Source organism: Diceros bicornis, chromosome 6, assembly GCF_020826845.1.
Source record: "Diceros bicornis minor isolate mBicDic1 chromosome 6, mDicBic1.mat.cur, whole genome shotgun sequence".
Classification (NCBI taxonomy): domain Eukaryota; kingdom Metazoa; phylum Chordata; class Mammalia; order Perissodactyla; family Rhinocerotidae; genus Diceros; species Diceros bicornis.
In genome coordinates this window covers 53,263,236-53,282,492 of record NC_080745.1, presented here as the reverse complement: position 1 = coordinate 53,282,492, position 19,257 = coordinate 53,263,236, and the positions used below count along the sequence as shown (strand labels likewise).

General features: G+C 37.5%; 1 protein-coding gene across 6 annotated transcripts in view; it reads left to right on the top strand.

The window, feature by feature from the left end:
* The window catches only part of SGMS1 (sphingomyelin synthase 1), a 281,381-nt gene that overhangs the window by 147,089 nt on the left and 115,035 nt on the right, over positions 1 to 19,257 (top strand). For 4 of the 6 annotated variants that reach the window (XM_058543443.1, XM_058543448.1, XM_058543444.1 and 1 more), the window contains exon 4: positions 3,517 to 3,656. The exons of 1 other annotated variant lie outside the window; for it this stretch is intronic. The gene's annotated coding sequence lies outside the window, so the exon portion shown is untranslated. Of the gene's footprint in view, positions 1 to 3,516; positions 3,657 to 17,802; positions 17,822 to 19,257 lie in introns of those variants that run through there. One more of the 6 variants, XM_058543453.1, reaches the window with a different exon arrangement.

The following is a 19,257-nucleotide window of genomic DNA, read 5'->3' as shown; positions in this document are numbered from 1 at the left end:
AAGGAGCAATAACAAGTCAATTATATCTCATATTGCATTACTTTGACCTCCTCTTCGGCCTCCCTCTTTCACTTTTAAGAACCCTTGTGATTACATTGGACTCACCTAGATAATCTGGGATAATCTTCCTGTTTTTTTCATTGTTGTAAAAAACACACAGTATAAAATTTACCATCTTAACCATTTTTAAGTGTATAGTAGTGTTAGCTATATTCATATTGTTGTGCGCCAGATCTCTAGAACATTTTCATCTTGCAAAACTGAAACTCTAAACCCATTGAATAACTCTCCTTTCCTCTGTATCCCCAGCCTCTGGCAACCACTGTTTTACTTTCTATTTCTAAGAGTTTGACTACTTCAGATACCTCATATGAGTAAGTGGAATCTTATAGTATTTAGTATTTGTCTTTTTGTGACTGTCTTATCTTACTTAGCGTAGTGTCCTCAAGGTTCACCCAATCCATATGATAGGATTTCTGTCTATCTTAAGACTAAATAATATTTCATTGTATATATACACCACCTTTTCTTTATCCATTTGTCTGTTGATGGACATTTAGATTGCTTCCACCTCTTGGCTATTGTGAATAATGCTGCAGAGAACGTGGGTGTAAAATACCTTTTTGATTTCCTGCTTTCAGTTTTTTGGGGATATATACCCAGAAGTGGGATTGCTGGATTATAGAGTAGTTCTATTTAATTTTTTGAGGAACCTCCGTATTGTTTTCCATAGTGGCTACACCATTTTACATTCCCACCATCAGTGCACAAGGTTTCCCTTTTCCACTTCCTTGCCAACAATTATTTTCTGTTTTTTTTTGGTAGTGGACGTCCTCACAAGTGTGAGGTGATATCCCATTTGGTTTTGATTTCCATTTTCCTGATGATTAGTGATGTTGAGCATCCTTTTATATGCTTGTTGACCATCTGTATATCTTCTTTGGAGAAATGTCTATTCATGTCCTTTGTCCATTTTTTAATTGGGTTACTTGTTTTTTGGTATTGAGTTGTAGGAATTTTTTGTATATTCTGATATTAACCCCTTATCATATGTATAGTTTACAAATATTTTCTCCCATTCTGGAGGTTGCCTTTTTCTCTGATTGTTTCTTTTGCTGAGCAGAAGTTTTTAAGTTTGATGCAGACCTGTTTGTCTATTCTTGCTTTTGTTGCCTGCACTTTTGGTGTCATATCCAAGAATTCATTGCCAAATCCAGTGTTATGAAGATTTTCCCCTATGATTTCTTCTAGGAGTTTTATAGTTTCAGTTTTTACATTTAGGTCTTTAATCCATTTTGAATTAATTTTTGTATATGGTGTAAGGTAAGAGTCTGTTTTTTATACAGACTTCCAGCCAGTCCCCCTCTTCTTCACTCCTTGTCCTCTCCTTCCGAGGAACCAAAAGCTCCACTTCCTGAACCTTTCTGGAGCAGTCAGCTGGCTTTCTGTTCGCTTCTCTGTCAGTGAGGTTCCAGCCTGCTCTGCTTTGCTCAGTAGTCATCTCTGCTTTCAGCTTCGAAAATGCCATTGGTGTCTGTTGTCTGCTCTAATATACTTTTCTGTTCTTTTTGTCCTTATGGTTTTATATCTTTTTCCCTTTTTACTATAATTTTAATGAGGATTTAGAGGGAAGCAGAGATAAACAGCCCTGTTCCATTGGCCCTCTATAAACCCAAAATCGTATAGCTTTTTTTTCTTTTTGTGAGGAAGATCAGCCCTGAGCTAACAGCCATGCTAATCCTCCTCTTTTTGCTGAGGAAGACCGGCTCTGAGCTAACATCTATGGCCAATCCTCCTTCTTTTTTTCCCCCGAAGCACCAGTAGATAGTTGTAAGTCATAGTTGCACATCCTTCTAGTTGCTGTATGTGGGACGTGGCCTCAGCATGGCCAGAGAAGCGGTGTGTCGGTGTGCGCCCGGGATCCGAACCCGGGCTGCTAGTAGCGGAGCACGCGCACTTAACCGCTAGGCCACGAGGCCGGCCCGGTATAGCTTTTTAAAAGGGTATTTAAAAGACTTTTAAAAAAATCTCATATTTGCTATCATTAGGTCCTCCCTCTGAAAATAATTGTTCAGTCTATTCCTTTGCCTCCTTTTTGTTAACCAGTTTCTGTCAAGTGACCTATCAGCATCCAAAGTTAGCATTAATTGAAATTGCAGTCCCAAACATTATTTCATTATTCAAAATAAACTGAGATTTTTGTTTGTGATATGAGACTTAGTGAGTTCTCGAATGTAAGGTGACACCCTGTTTCCTCAGGTATACTTTTTTTCTCGGGGGGAACCCTCGATTTATCTTTAGGTGTATACACTGTTGGTATCATCAGGAGATGATGTTCTTTTGTGTAAATATATTTTACTCTGAAGCTTTAATTGAACACTTTTAAGCTAGTGTAATGGCAAGAGAATCCTAATTTTGTTTTGTTTTTTAGTTAATTTGTGACAGCAGCTTTCTTTGTGACTATATTTGATTATTTACAAGTGCAGCACTATTTCTTACAGATAGGATAAAGAATGATTAAATGGGGCATTGCCTGGTATCACAAGGTCCTTAGGGACTATCAAGAGTGGTTTCTTTTGTTCCAAGAATTGTTTCCTCGCAGAGCGTCTGTTAGTTGGTTCAACATATCAGCCACCCAGTTTGGTACATGGAAGCCCCTAGGATTTTCATCCTGGAGTCCAGAGATGGGCTTCAAAGAGTTCAAGATCCTCCTGAAATTTGAGGGGTGGTAGAATAGGCTTAGCTTTCATCAGGTTCTCAGTGATGCGGTCTTATATGGTCCTGAGAAGGGTTGAAAACCCACTTCTATAGATTATTACAGAGAAAAAAAATAGAATGGTGCTGATTAAATTAAACATGATCAAAATAAAATGCCACCTTGCTAGCTACCATTAGATTCCACATTCTTTCCCATGTAGATACAAATGGCTATACATGAGGGACTAAATGAACAACTCTCTTCGTTCTTTGTCAGATGCAAAACAGTATCTCTAGCTTCCTGGTTATACAAATACCCGTTTACACATATGTAACTATAAAAGGTATCACTTATGAGGGTAATAGTTTGGCCTCAGAGAAATAACCACCTTTTTAGCAGTCAACTTGTAAAGAGAGTAACTTAGTAGTTACTCTTTGTTTTCATATTGAAGCTGCTGTACTTAATTTGTGAAAATGAGTTATTTGTTGAAAATTAAAGATAGAGCTATTTCCCCTTTTATGTATTTATCTATGTGACAGAGGGTTATAGACTTTAGTTTTCAATTAAGAAAAGATGGGGTAAGTTTTATGTTATGTATATTTTACTACAAGAAAAATGCTTAAAAAGGGGAAGAAAGAAAAAAAGATGGAGTGGGAGGTGGGGAAGATCAGTTGTGAATTTTTTGTTTCCAATCTTTTGGAACCTTTAATGCTTTTATTTATAGTGAGGTGTACTGGATTTATAAGGTCTCTTTCAGCTTGAGAATTTTATGATCCCATGTTTGAAGTGGTGAAGCTTAAATTGCTCCTTTATTCTAGGTCCACCGTTGAGTTCTTTGGGATGCACAAAGGTGTCTGGTTGGGAAACATGAAATAGAAGACAAGACTGCCTCAGGAAGTGTACATGAGAGTAACTTTAAAGGAACCTATTGATAAATGTGAAACAGTAGCTGTTGGAGGTATGTAACAACGTAGAGCTTGGGTTGAACCTAGTGTAGCCCACTCTGCTGTTCGAAGTCAAGAGGGGCCATTCTCTGGGAACGGAGGCTGTTCTTAGGGCAGAACCTCACCCTCTGGCCTCAGATACACTAGTGTCTGTTTTCTCTAAACGTGACGGTATAGTGGGATGTCACTCTTCACCCTTTCTTGAGCAGCTCTACTCAGTCCTTTAGAGTCCTTCCTGTTGCCTGAAGGAGAGTAAAGACGACAGAGACAACATTCGACTCTGGGCAGATGAAAGTGACAACAAATTTCTAGCCCAGAGACCTCATTGCCTTCTTTTCTGGGAATGGGGCTGTCAGTATCAAAGCTCAGTGAATGTGTGCCCTTTGGATCAGCTGTTATTTACTTGCTTTACGCTTACCCTGAGTGACATCAGGGCTGTATCTGATTGGGTGGTGGCTGGATGGCATTGACTGGTTCCCTGTTAGTCATTAACTTTGACTTGCTTTTCTCCTTGACCTCCCTCAAAGTTACAGTGTTAAGTGATTACTTCATTTTCTTGCTATAGCCTTTAATTCTTACCTCCTCAGCAATGTTTACTGTCAAGGCCAGGGTCACCCATTATTTTATATTCTGTGACCTTCAGTGGATGTCTGGCTTTTGATGCACTGGTTCTTATCTTATGGCATAGCCTATGTCGTCTTATATGTCACCTTGATCCTTTGTGGTTTTTTTTCATCTACCGTTATAGAATGCTATAGACGTACCCTGTGCCAAGTATTTTATGTCTCTAATCATCACACCATCATGAGACCATTAAACAAGTCCCATTTTCTAGATGAGGATACTGAGGTTCCAAGTGTTTAAATAACTGGCCTACTATTTCGTGGAAAGTAAATGGCAAAAATGGGATTCGGCACTAGATCTGTCTGTCTCATACTGTGGGCTGTGGAAACAGCATAGCATGCCATTTCCCCTTTTTGAAGCAGGGTTTGAAAAATACCCTAATGCTTAGGGAATTTTAATTTTCTGCTCTATTTTTTTCACTATTATTTGCTACTTTTTCCCATTTCATGGCATCTTACGCGATTTATAATTATACATTTACTTAGCATATTAAAATATTTTCAGCATTTATTGTTTCATAATTTTACTGAGAGTGTATTATTGGTCTGAGACATTATTAAAATATGCCCTCTTTCTAACATAGGCTCTGCTGCCTTTACTGACATGTATATTCTGAGTTGATTATGAAGCCGGTATAGGAGGGAGGAGTGAACTTTAATATTTCTAATATAATCCTCTTGTGTCTGTGATGTCATTTGCAGCATTATCCAGGTCCTTTCAATATAGAGTTAGTGAAGATGATACAGGAGAGGAATGATGATATTTTGCCAGAAGTCTTCTCATGTAGTTCACAAAGTTGTTTCAGAGCCTGTATCCTTTAAAATGTAGAACATCTATTCAAGTTCTTAGTGTTGGCTCAGGGATCACTTTCAGTTTGTATAGCTGGTAAGTTGCCCTGAAGGATGTGAGTTTAAGTTTAAGTGAGTTTAAAAATAAATAACATCCACTTTTTTTTATAATAGTGGGCTATATGATTTGAAAATCTATGTATTTAGGCTTCTAGAATATTTTTATTAAATTAGCAGATGCTATATATACTGGTAAATATTTTATATCTTCACTAAAATTCTAAGAGGTAGATATGGTCAACCTTCTTTGAAAGATGAATAAACTGAGGCTTGTGACATGATGAAACTTGTCCAAGCTCATGCAGTTAGAGAATGGTGGAGCCAGAAATTGAACCTAGATTTGTTTGATTTCACAGACTATGCTTTTAACAATTACATTGCTTCACTGATTACACACAGTGGTGACATTTAGATTGCAAACATGCCCAAGAATTTTTTTATGCTTTGCGTTAATACAAAGACAGTCTTAAACAGTTAAATCAGCCTCATCCTCACAGGAGTGAAAACTTCTGGATAGGCCTGGTGCAGTCACTGATGAGGTTACATCCGAACAGTGATAATTCTGGTTTATGATGGAGTGAGCCACTCTTGAGAACTGGGAGGTATCTCTACTCCGACCGCATGTCATCTCCCACACTGCGCTTACTGCGTTGCCAGTAGCAATTAGGCCTGGCGCACCTTAGCACTTGCATGAGCAGCTGTTTCTTCCAAAGCAATTGTGACTGGAATTTCACAATCACGCAGTTAAGGACAGCTCTGGCATTTATATGTGAATCTCAAAATTTACAAAATATACAAACCTCAAAATTTCAGGTGTGCTGTATCAATTTTACTGTGAGTAAAATTTCTTTTTGTTTTTAGATGTATTTTTTTGCTAATTCTAAATAGAAAATTTGGTAAGCATTGAAAAGTTCAAAGAACAAAGTACAAACCACCATTCAGAGGTAGCCACTGATAATATTTTAGTGTTGATGCTTCTAGTTTTTATTCCTATGAATCTGTATACCTCTTAAAAAGTACAAAATTAGAATTCTAGTGTTCTAGATCCGTTTTTACTTAGTATAACTTCGTTTTCTTCCTGTTTTAAAATATTCTTTAACAACATGCTAAAAAGCATTTACGGCTACAAAATATTCCATATGGGTAATAGCATAAGTTATTCCATCCTGTTATTAAGTAGACCTAATCCTCATTCAGTTCAGGTATTACCTCTCCAAATTAGGCCACAGTGGTAGGACAGAAGTATTAAACAAAAATTCCATAATTGCTAGTAGTTTTCATACATCTTGTAAAATAACTAATGATGGTTAAGAATGTGATGAGAAAACCCAGATCACTTCCTCTGTCGCATTATACAATGAACCTGGCTTGTAAATTACAAATGCTGTGCAAGAAGGGAGGACTGGAAATTCTCTTTTGATCTAGAAATTTTGAAACGTCCTTTTTCTTTCATTAAGTGACGCATCCATGATAAATAACTTCAGTTTTTCCATAGTTGGAAGAAACTTCTTAAATCGTGATTTGCAGGTAGTTTGGCCCTACTAGTTGCTTAATGTACTAGTTAATTAAGCATTTTTCCCCAATTTTTTTGTCTAAATATTTCACATGGGCTAAACCCTGGGTCAGGCAGCTGCACTGACCTGAGGAAACCCCAGGCTTCATGGGTGATGCTACTTTGTGACCTCTTGGAGAGACAGTCACAAGGCAGCACTAACATGGCTTCTCCTGAACTGGAGAGTTCTGTGCTCCTAAGAATTAGAGTTCTCAAACTGAGGTGATTACAACTGAGACCGGTGAACATTTAATAGAAGCACTCTGCTTACAACAGGCTGTTATGAAGCCGGGCCTATAATGTGTTGTTCCTTATTATTCTCTTATAGACCATCGTTAGTAAGTTAAATTATCACCATCCTCACCAGGCCATTGCTTTACAGACGTGGTTTCTTATTGCCCTTGGGATTCTAGCATGCCTTGGGGGTGGGTTAGGGGTGAGGGAGAAGGACAAAGCCTTTGACCTCCTTATTGTCCCATCAGCCAACACCTCTGCTTTTATATATTGAACTTCCACAAAGTTTTGTTTAAAGAAAAGACTCTGCTGCTTAAGGAAGTAAAGACTGAGAATCACTGTGGCAAAAAGAACCTGTGGGAGGATGAAAAAGAGAAGGAAAATAGATGTTTATACAGTGATACTTCAACTTTCCATTCTGCCTGTAATTATCCTGCAAGGACACAGTCCTTCTTTGGTTTGGTACTCATCATGGGCCCTCCTGTTGGAATTCCTGTAGATTGACCTGCTCCTAGCACAGTGGTTTCCACAGAGGTGCTTCCAAAGTTCTAAGGTTAGGAGAAAGGGAGTGATAGCCTTACAAGCATTAGTGGTAGAAAGTAACCTTTTAGTGATGGGGTCAGCAAGTGGTGGTAAGTATAACCACTTAAAGGCTCTAGGAGACTGGTTTCTGTGTTCTAGCTGATGTGGATGGTAGGAGCATGTTCTCGCTATCAGAGTGATGTGGTATGTGAAATTGAGCCTGACGGTCTGTGAAATCTTCCTTATCTATTTCTAGACTCTTAAAACATTTTGGGTAGGATCTCTTAAATTGAAGATTGATATTGATGAGTCACAGAACTGACCACTCCTGAATCAGGATATTTAGCCGTGTTTGTGCCACAGTTCAGTTGACTAAGTAAAGAATTTCCCTAAAGACATTTGTAACGAGGGAAGACTAAAGAACTGACTCAGGACTTTACAATGGCTAATTTACAGTTGGAGCTCTGAATCCTTAGTCAACAGTTAAAAATATTAACTGTTTATTTATAAGACAGTTGATGCATGAGTATCCATACATGAAGACCTTAACAGGAATACATATTCAGTTATTCAAAGAATGAGCTTAGTCTTGAGTTGAGAACTGGAGAGAAATTTCTTACTATCTCTATCAGGAGAGGGGTAAATTATGCCCAATTTGCAATGTAACAGGACACATTGTAGTCAAATAGAGTCTGAGCTATCTACCTTCTGGCTACCACAGCTCCTGGCCTACTTCCTGCCACCAGTATAAGGCTACACTTTTTGTGTACTGTACAACCCACAAGATGTGAATGAATGGTACCCCTGGAATTGTGCAATGCTGCAACCCTAGGTATATTCATTCATCATTCATTCATCCATCCATCCGATAGCTATGGAGCATCTCCACTTTGTGCCATGCACTGTTCTAGATACTAGACCATAGTAGTGAACAATGCAGACAAAATCGCTTCTCCCATGGAACTTACAGTCCAGTGGGAGTGGGGCACGGTGGTTCAGAGAGACAAGTTAAAGAGGGAGATAAACAAGAACGTTTCAGACATGGATAAGCACTAGGAAGACAATAAAATAGAGTGACAGAGTGTCTTGGGGTAAGAAAGCCTATTTCAGATTGAATCTAAAATGTACAGCCTGCTTCTTGTTGGTTATTTACTTCTTGCAACTACCTATATTTTTATATTCACCAACTTTCTTAAATAATTCTGAGAAGAGGTGAGATTCCTGTGTCAAAATTTTGTTTTCTCTAGGAACTAAGGAATTAAGATGTTTCTTAAGCTGCCAGCTTTCAGTGGTGGAAACTGAGATAACTTGATTTTTCCAGTAGTTTGTAAAAATAGAATTTAAAAATAATAATTAATTTCTGGCCCATAGCATATAAAAAGAAATTTCAGATCCATTCCAGGGAAAAGTGAGATACACTGCTCATAAGGGTTGGAGATAGAGAAATTGGACTCATTCTCTCCTTAAGTATCTTAGACTCTTTGTTGCCCATGTTAAATGAGTCACTAATTTCACTGATTTTTTCCCTTTATTACATCCTTCTTTTTGTCTGTCTCTTTTTGTTTCTTTTCACTTGTCTATCACCGCTCTGGTGAGGACCTTATTACCTTGGGCTGGTCTATTTTAATAGCCTTCCCCTTGTATCTCTGCCTCTGGTCTAGCTGATAGGTTAGTTTTTCTGATGCTGCATTCATAATTCTGTTCCCCTCTTTAGAGTCTTTAGGGATAACTGTCCCTTTGCTTCAGGATAAAGGCCAGACTCCCTAGCTTGGCATTTGAGGTCCCCTGGGATCTGGTCCCAACCAGTCTTTCCAGCCTCGTCTTTCCCTTTACCCAATGCAGATCTTTGGCTCCACCCAGACTTTCTATTCCCTTTTCTTTTGTGCCTTTGCTCAAGCCAATTTTAAATCCTACTTGATGTTCAAAGTCCAGTTTAAATAGACCATCTCTTTTTCATTTCTGGCTGCTTTAAAGATTTTACTTTGTCTTTTGTAGTCTGTGGTTTGCTTACATCTATGTGGGGAGTTCTTTTTCTTTCTTTTTTTCTTTTTAAATCCTGCTTGGGATTCTTTGGGTTTCCTGGATCTGAAGATTGATATTAGGAAAATTCTATCATTATTTATTAGAATAATGCTTCTTCCTCATTTTCTTTGTTATTTTCTTCCAGAAATTCAAGAAGACATGTGTTAGACTTTCTTATTTCCCGTTCCATGTCTCCCTTTCGTATTTTTGATATCTTTGTCTTTATGTGTACAATTCTGGAAAATTTCTTTGCCTTTATCTTTTGGTTTACCAATTCTTTTTTCTGTTTATTTCTAAGCTGCTGTTTAAACCATCCTTGATAAGAAAGGGATTTTTCTACTTTTAAACTTTGTTTTAATTTTTTTTTATCCTATTGCTTTATCCCCAGAGCCTAGACAAAGGTATAACACCTAGTACATAGACGCTCAATAAATATATGTTGGATGAATTAATGAGTTTTCTATTTTTTAATTTTTTTTTGTTTTTTTTTGCTTGAGGAAGATTTGCCTTGAGCTAACATCTATCCGTGCCAGTCTTCCTCTATTTTGTATGTGGGTTGCCGCCACAGCTTGGCCACCGATGATTAGTGTAGGTCCACGTCCAGGAACCAAACCTGGGCTGCCAAAATGGAGTGCGCCAAACTTAACCACTAGGCTACGGGGCCGGCCCCTCTTATTTTTTAATTTTTAACCATTGTTTTTGGTCCCTTCTCAAGTCAGCATGGTAATATTTTTTAAATAAAATTTTACTCCTTTTAAAACTTCTCTTATTGAGATAGATTAAATATACTTCTATTTCAGTATTTGAAATCTTTTCAGATCTGATCGTTTGCCTATTTCTATTGGCACTCATTCATGGTATCTTATTTCCTTGTGTGTTTATGATTTATTGACTGTGAGCTCACGTTCCTTGGAAGTTTTATCTGTGCAAGTTCTTTGAGGACTAGATTTGAAGGTAGGTTTTTCCAGAGAGAATTTATATTTGCTTCTGCCAGGTACCTGTAGGCATCGTTAATCTGGGCAGTCTTTAAATTAAATTCTCTGCTTGAGGTTTTTTTGAAGTACACAATATGAATTTGGACCACAAAACCACACAAGTACTAGTTGTTGGTTATGAATTCTCAAGGGAGATTTTCCACTTCCTACCGGTGCAAAAAAGCAGTTTCTCTTGTGGTGAAGCAAGTTTATTTCTAATTTACCCGTATCCTGAGGTTCCAGTTTTATGTAGGGATCTGTTAAACTCACTAGGTTGAGTGGTCCTGGTGTTATCTCCTCTCTCTCTCGTTCCATGTAATCATTATGGTGGAAGTTCAGGGTGACCAGGGTTCTGGTTCTGGCGCTTTCCTACTTCTACTACCTCTTGTCTTATTGTCTCCTCGCCAGTTCATTTAAAAAAATGTTATGTTTTCTTCTTCTTCTTTAGTTATTTTCGTTGGGAGAGGAGTTTAAGGTATCTAGTGTGTATTCTGCTGAAATGGAAGACTTATTTTTGTTTCTTTGTTTTTAGTAGGTGCTTCTAATAGATGACGTAGGAAGACATTTAGGGCAGAGCTCAAAAAATTATTTAAAACTCAGGTACAACTCCATTCTCCCCTTTTAATTTGAATGTCTGCTGTGTGTAGTTGGATTAGGTCAGGAATGAGGTGGAGAATAATTCCTTGTAATATGCTTTCTGAGTTGGGGAAGACCTTGATATCTTTGGGACATTGCTTATTAAAATGAGATTTATTTTTGTTCACTGATTTGATTGATTAATTAATTGTCTAATGTTTTACTATATCATATAATTTTACCCTTCTAAGTAACTCCCTCATTATAAGGGAGGTTATTTGTGATATATTTTATTATGTGATGTTTGCTATGGGGCCATATGATGATGTCCTGAGAGGCTCTGATGTACCCTGGTCCTTTATTCGGTGTTATTTCATTTGATTCAGAGTTTGTGGAATACTATTTGTTAAGTGAAAATAGTTGGAGTTAGTAGAATATGCCAGAGTACAAAAAAGAAATCAGTCTCAAGTAGAAATTCTTAATGTTATGGTTTAAATGTACAATGTGCAGATCTGCAGAATCAGTTTTATGATTTGAAAATTCAGCTGATTCTACTCTTTGAGCACTAAACAGGGGTATATATAGCAAGAAGCATTGCCATCTGATAGAAATACGTACAACTACATGTGCCACTCATTAACCTAAATGAATCACACACTCTATTGTGAACTTTAATTTTCTTTCTTTGAGACTCTGATGTTAGATTAATTTTGCGGAGGAGGGCCTCTTCTCCAGGTTACTCATCTAATGTACATAGCCCTTCCTGGCCTATCCCTTAGTCTGCATTGCTACATGAGAACACAGTTTCCTGGAAACAGCAGTATATTTGGCATGACTTAAATTAATGAATAATTTTTTAACATGTATTATGATGCTAAGCAAATGTTAAGTGGCATAAATGTTGATTTAAATTGGTAGAAAGCTCAAGTTATGATGATCAGAGTAGGGATGACGATTGCCTGGTACACTTATGTATTTTGAGAATTTGAAAATTAGTATGTGTTTTAAATATTTGCCATGAAAGGAACCAGAAACATAACGTGGTATGCATGCCAGCTGGATTAATAGCATGATTTGTCAGCTGCACAATTACATAAGACCATATTATGATTAGAAATTTTAAAATTAATATTTGAAGGGCTTGGAGAAGTTTATTATGCTTTTTGAGGAGCTGTGTTTGGAAGTTTTAATTTTGTAAAATGTGTTACCATAATAGACCTTCACATTTAGTCATGAAAAAATGGCTGCTTATTTTTAAGATATTGTAATGTTTACTTTGAATTGGCATTGGTGGAAATAGTTTCTAAGGAGGAAAATGATTTGCATTCTATGTTATGAATATTTTCAGGTTTTTAAATTATTTAATCCAAAGCATCCACTGTTTATTATTTTTTGCTTAAAATTGGACAACATAGACCTTTCCCAATGTTTTCCTTTTCTTATCACAGTTGTATCTTTCATGCAGTGAGTGCATTCTGAAAATTATATCAATGATGTGTGTGTGTGTGTGTATATATATATATTTGTGTGTGTGTGTGAGGAAGATCAGCCCTGAGCTAACATCCATGCCAGTCCTCCTCTTTTTGCTGAGGACAATGATATTTCTAATAAATTGAATAAATTTAGGTTGACAAGGAAAGTTCACCAATTGTAAAGAGATTCTTAAGAGATCCTTTAATAAAACAAAGAAAGCTTTCTTGATATGGGTAATTCTTTTTCCTTTTTTATGCAAGGGTTTTTAATCTTGGGGCACTCTTGATAATTTTTTTTATGTCATATTCAAAGATGTGTTGGGCATTTTTGTTTTGACTCTATATTTTTATTTCTACCTATATTAATTTGGGAAAGAAACCATAATAGAAACAAACATTATATAAGGAATAGCTCATTTATAAATCTTTTTCTTCCAAAATGTTTGATGGAAAAATGTTAAGTATTAACATATTCATTTACAAGCTCCCACACAGTCAGAAAAGCAATTGTTAAGGAAAATACTTGAAGGCATGATTATTGTCCTGACATTCTCACATTCTATTGCTTTTCTCTTCTGTCAAAGTGAATGAATCAAAGTAAAATAAAACTTACTTACTTATCTTTTTCAGTGATTGGGCCCAACTGGGGGTGAGTAGCCAGGAGGTGAAGAACACGTAAATAATGTCCACTTGTAACCCATAATCTGTTTTCAAATTCACTCCTCTCTTCCACTTTGTTTCCTGTAAAGGAATGTGTAAGTTCCTTCGTTTCATCAAGTAGAATAGTGCAGAATGACCTCACTCCCGTGGATTTATAGCAGTTATTTCTTCTTTCACTCTTTTGATACTTCATCAGCTCTCCTCTGTCATCTCTGACATTGTTGTCCTCATTATTTAAAAAAAAAATATTCTAACAGTTTCAGATAGTCTCTTCTCTAAAGATAATAATATCTACTATTTACTGAGTAGTAACCTTTTATCTCCTAAGGTCTTTATTTACATGGTCTTTAATGAAAACCCTGGAGCTTTTCAGGGACCTCAAGAGCTTCGTTCATTCAACAAATTTTTGGTGTAATCATTATGTTCTAGGCCCTCTTTTAAAGACTTTACGTACTGAACAAGGGTGAAAAAAAAACAACCCAAACCTGCACCTTGGAGATTGTGGCCTAGTAGGAGAAAGAGGATAAACTAGATGAATAAGTAAAATACACGTATGCTATATGATGGTCAGGGTTCTGGCAAAAACTAAAGCAGAGAAGTGCATGGGAGTGTGAATATGAAGGCAGGGTGTGCGTATATGTGTGTGTGTGCATGTACGTGAGTGATGTGTTCGCTGTAACACACAGGGAGGTCAGAGAAGGCCTCATGAGACGGTAACATCCAAGTAAGGACGTGAAGGAGGGGAGGAATGAGCCTGCTATATCTGGGGCAAGAACATCGCAGGCAAGAAGACAGTGAGTACGGAGGGCCAGATACTTTATTTCAAATCCAGGAAACCAAAGCTCAGCCTTGCCCAAGGCGACACAGTTCATAAGCACTGGATCGCTGGTTCAGACCCGGTTCTGTCATAGTCAAAGCCCACGTTCTCTCCACTACCCCGGGTAACTCTAAAAGGAAATTTTTGTTCATCTTAGGAGACTTTCCAGCTCCTAGCAAAATGTGTTATACGTCGTGAGCACTGAAGATTTAACTGTGTCTGCTCTCAAGCAAAAGTAATAGATAGGTAGGTAGACAGATGGGTTAGTTTTCTCTGCTCAGCTAGTAGAACCTCGAAATTATGACCTCCTTCCTCAAATCTCCTAAGAAGGTTAAGAAATAACTTTTAGGGAACTACTCTTTCTGCTTTTTCTTTGCCCTCTTTAAAAATTGTTTCTTGTGATTTTGCTTTAAAAATCCCTCTGTTCTTGTTTTATTTGTGAGATTTCAAAAGAGTACACTTCTAATTGTGTAAAAACTGACACAAGCACTGGGTTAGAAGGGAGAGTATATGACAGTAACAGAGGACGGTTTTTTCTCCATTCTGTTAAGAGACATTGCTTCTGTCGTTGTTGTGTATTTGGATCCTGTGAAAAGGTTGTTCACTGGGATCATGGTATGCAAGGTGTTCGTTTTTAAGTCTGAATAATGAAACATTAAATCGGTAGCAGATTAAGTAATGGTACCACATGTGCTATAAACCCATGGGGCATTACCTGGTACCAAGCACCTCTTCTAGACTCCTCTCACATCCCCTCCAGGGGGGAGAGCAGATGACTTGTTACTACTATCATTCTGCTCCGGCCAGCTGAATTTGGGGGTTCTTGTCATGATTTGAGTCCATATGTGCTACTTTGCTTTCTTGGTCAGAATGAAGAAAAAGAGTTTTAAAATTCTTTTTGGATAAAATACTTGTCAACCACTGTGCTGTTTGTGTTATTGTGACTTTCATATTAACCACAGTTAAGTAACCCTGACATTCATTCTTAGAATCCTGACCAAAGTGATTTGCTGTGGGGTTTTCTAGTGAGATTCGCTGAATTTCAGTGGCAATAAGAACCTAGTTTAACATAACTTTATAGTGTTGTTTCCCTCTGGGACCCAGTTTGTGAGAATGCCTGAAAAGTTAGTGTATAGGCTGAAAGTGTGGAAAGCAGACTAAGTAGACTAATCATTTTCTTTTGCAAGGGCCATTCATTCTTTCTTGTGTAAGAGAAAATTAAAGTCTATTTAAGTTTATAAAGGGTGTAAGATGGTACTGAATTGGTTCAGGTGACATTAAAGGGAAACATTCTTGTCCCAAGATGTTTGCATATTTTGAGTGAATTTTAAGTGCTGCTATTTGAAATAAATAAGCGTTTGGTAGTCATTTGGTTCTCTGGCCTTTGTAGCAGTGTTGCCCACCAGCAGTTCTTGCCTCCTTTTATTCATAGCCTTTACTTTGGTGCTGCTACCTTTCCTCATTTAAAGTTTGTGGTCCTTCAAAGTGCTAGTTTGCTTGTGGCTCTCCTGGCCTCTCTACCTCATCACTTTCACCTTCAACTCCAGATGCTGCCTGGAGTGGCATCTCTGTTCATCCACTCAGACAATATACATTGAGCACCTACTACGGCGTAGGTGCTGTTCTAGGTACTGGGATGCAGCTGAACCAGGCAAAGTCCCTATTTTCATTATATTGGGTAGAGGAGAACAGACAAAGAACAAACAGATGTGTCAGGTAATGATGAGTTGCAGGAAGCAAAATAAAGCAGGGAAAGGCACAGAGTGATGGTGAGAGTGGCATCTTTGGTGTGACGGTGTTTGAGTGATCACTGAGGGAGCAAGCCTCAGTCCGAGGATATCTTAGGGAAGTGTGTTTCAGGCAGAAGAAACTGCAACTGCAGAGACACTGAGGTGAGACTGTATGAGTCACAAGAAAGGGGCAGTATCGCTAGAGTGGAGTGAGCAAGGATTCAGGATAGATTCCTGAAGAAAAGCTAATAGAATTTTTATGTATGTATATTTCTGTGTAACTAGGTATGGGTTAGATGTGGATTTGAGAGAAAGAGAGGCATTCAGGATTTCCTTAGATTTTGACCTGAGCTACTGATAAGTTAGAGTTATCATTTACTGAGATGGGGGAAAAGTGCAGGAGGAAAATGTTGGGCTTGTGGGAGGGTGGAGAGTCAAGTCTTTCTTAGTTAAAACAGATACCTGTTAGATATGTTTTTAGTTGAGAGTTGTCCTAGAAGAGATAGTATTTAAAACCATGGGATTTCATGAGATCACCTAAAGTAGTTCTCAAAGTAGGGTGGGGACCCATGGGGGTCCCTGGACCTTGATAGGGGTCTGTAGAGTTTAAACTTTATAGTAATACTAAGATGTACAGTAGTGTTTTCCAGAGGCTACATGTGACATCACAGCAAAGTGAATGCAACATAGATATAGGAATCTGCTATTGTCTATTATTAAGCTAGATATTACAGAGATTTTCAAAAATGAAAAATGATGCCACTCTTCTTACTAAATACATATATTTTTGTTTGGAACATATATTTTTCATTAAAATATGTTATTTATGTTGACTTTTGTAGTGGGTTTATTGTTACTTTTAGATGAATTAAATATTTAAAACTTTTCTCAATTTTCTAATACAATAATTATCTATAGGTATGACCCTCATAAACAAGAGCTTTTTGAGTTCCTTAGTAATTTTTAAAAGTGTAAAGGGGTGCTGAGACCAAAACATTTGAGAATTGCTAACCTAGAGAGTAGATGATAATAGAGAAGAGATCTAAGAATTGAATAAACTTTTGGGCACATCCAGAGATAAGGAAGAGCCCACAAAGGAGAGTGAGCAGGAACTGCCGGAAGGAAGGAGAATAGTCGAAAGGGTGTGCAGTGTTCTGGGAGTCAAGTAAAGAAGGTGGTTCAAGTAGAAGCAAGAGGTCAGCTCTGACACATGCTGCTGTTGTTACCAAACCAGGTTCGTTTTTGCCCATCAGCCATAAAGCCAAACACCCAGATGACTAGATTGCAGCAGAGAGGATTTAATCACAAGGCAGCCAAGTGAGGGAAACAGGAGAACAAGTCTCAAATCCGCCTCGCCAATAATGGGGACTCAGGGATATTTATGGGGTAGGGGGCAAGGTGGTCTGAAATGTGGAGATACATGATTGGAGGCGAGGAGAGGTGAGGTAATTGATGATCTGTGCAAGTGTAGTTAGACTTCACGCCTCTTCATAGGACACATGTTCACAAAATGGCAGTATTAGCATGATCTGAGGGTGGAGTTTTTAGCCTCTTGACATCAAAAGGTCGCTTATCGGACATCTGCGCAGGCCCAGTTGATGGGTTGGTGGTCTCAACCAGCCTGAAGTGGACAAAGGGTTCTAATTCCTGAAAAACAGCTCAAACACCCATTACCATGGTGACCCAGGCTTCAGGGAGATGTTATCTATAGGGACCTAGTGGAGTCAGATAGCATATTGCCTAAACAGCACAGTTAGCAATGGGCGGGGGAACAGCTAAAAGCTATAACCAGTAATTGCAAAAAGGAAAAAAAACTTTAGTTCCTAGCTGCTTAATCATCAATGGCTGTTTGCTGGTCTCACTGATAGGTCATCTGAAATGAGAGCTGAGAACTGACCATTGGCTTTAGCAATGTTGGAGGTCATTGTTGATTTTGAAATAGATAGTTTAAGATGAGCAGAGGGGACAGAAGTAGGCTAAGGAGGGAGTAGAAGGGGAGGGGATTGTATCACAATCAGATTCCTGAGAGAGAGAATTGACCCAGCCCATCTCCTCATTTTGAGGCACAGCCTGACTAGCCTTCGGATTTACTTTGCATAGGCACCCACCCCAGTCACACCAGCTGTGACGTTGGAATGGAGGGTGTGGGTAAGTAGAACAAGACATAGTTGCCTTGTTCCCTTTGCTGTAGTTGGGATAATTTTCTTTAAAAAGATATAGGATTATTTTTCCTTGAGCTAAGAAACACGGTTATATGGAGTTATTCACTAAATAAATTTTTCTTTCTTAAAATTATTGTGTTCTTCCAAAGGAATAACTGAATTTATTATATTTACTTCTTACATATTATTGTTCAATATTAAATGTTATGGTTTTAGAGGGAAAAGAAGTGATATATTTTCCCCACGTGAGGTCTTTACCAATTTATATTCAAGAACATTTATTTTTATACTTTAAGGTAATTGTTTACGTTCCACTGGACTGAGAACTCTTTAACAGTACAGTGTAAGTTTTTCATTTTCATTTATCTAGTGACTATCATCTTACCCGGAATACATTAGGAATTTAATATTTTAGAATGAGTAAGATATTAGAATATTTGGATTTATGTTTTATAGTTTATTTTTGAGTCCTTTTCCTGTTGTGTTGTTAAAAGTAACCTTTAAATTGTTAACGGGAATAAGTAAAATTAGATAAAACCTAAAGGACGGTTTGCTTTTAATTCTTCTAGGTTGGAACAAATGTTCAAAGAGTATTTTGATAGGAAGCAGACAATAGTTCTTTTTCCTTTGCTTTGATTTGCTGTGTATTTCAAAAATGGCATGACTCAACTATACACACACCCCTTATGTTTCTAAGGCTTTAGAAGTTGTTCACCAAGGTAATAAGAAGAGAAATAGTTTTGACCTGTGAGAGACCATAATCTTCTTCAGAACTAATTCAAAGAAATTTTTTGTGCACTATTTTTTAATTTACGTATAATTTACATACTGTACAATGTACAAATTTTAAGTGAACAGTTCAGTAAACCAACATCTCTCTCAAGGTATAGAACATTTTCATCATCCAGAAAATTCTCTTGTGCCGTTTCCAATCAGTCGCCCCACCCCAGACATAAACGGTAATGTGGTTTCTGTCAACAGAGCTTGGTTTTGTCTCTTCCAGAACTTCATATACATGGAGTCACACGGAGTATATTCCTGCATCTGGCTTCTTTTGCTTCACTTAGTGGTGCTTTTGAGATTCATACTTGTTACATCTATCAATAGGTTGTTTCTTTATGTTTCTGAATAGTATTCTGTTGTATAAATTTATCTATTCACCTATTGATGGACATTTGGATGGGGTACAATTTTTGGCTCTTATGAATATAACTTCTGTGAACGTTATTGTACAAGTCTCTTTGTGGACATATGTTTTCATTTCTTTTGGATATATACTTAGAGGTGTATCACTGGATAAATATAGGTTTAATTTAATAAAAAATTGTCAAACATTTCCCTAAAGGGGTTATACAGTTAAACATGCCCATCAGCAATGTATGAGATGCTCCAATATGCTCCAAGGCTTTGTCAACACATGCT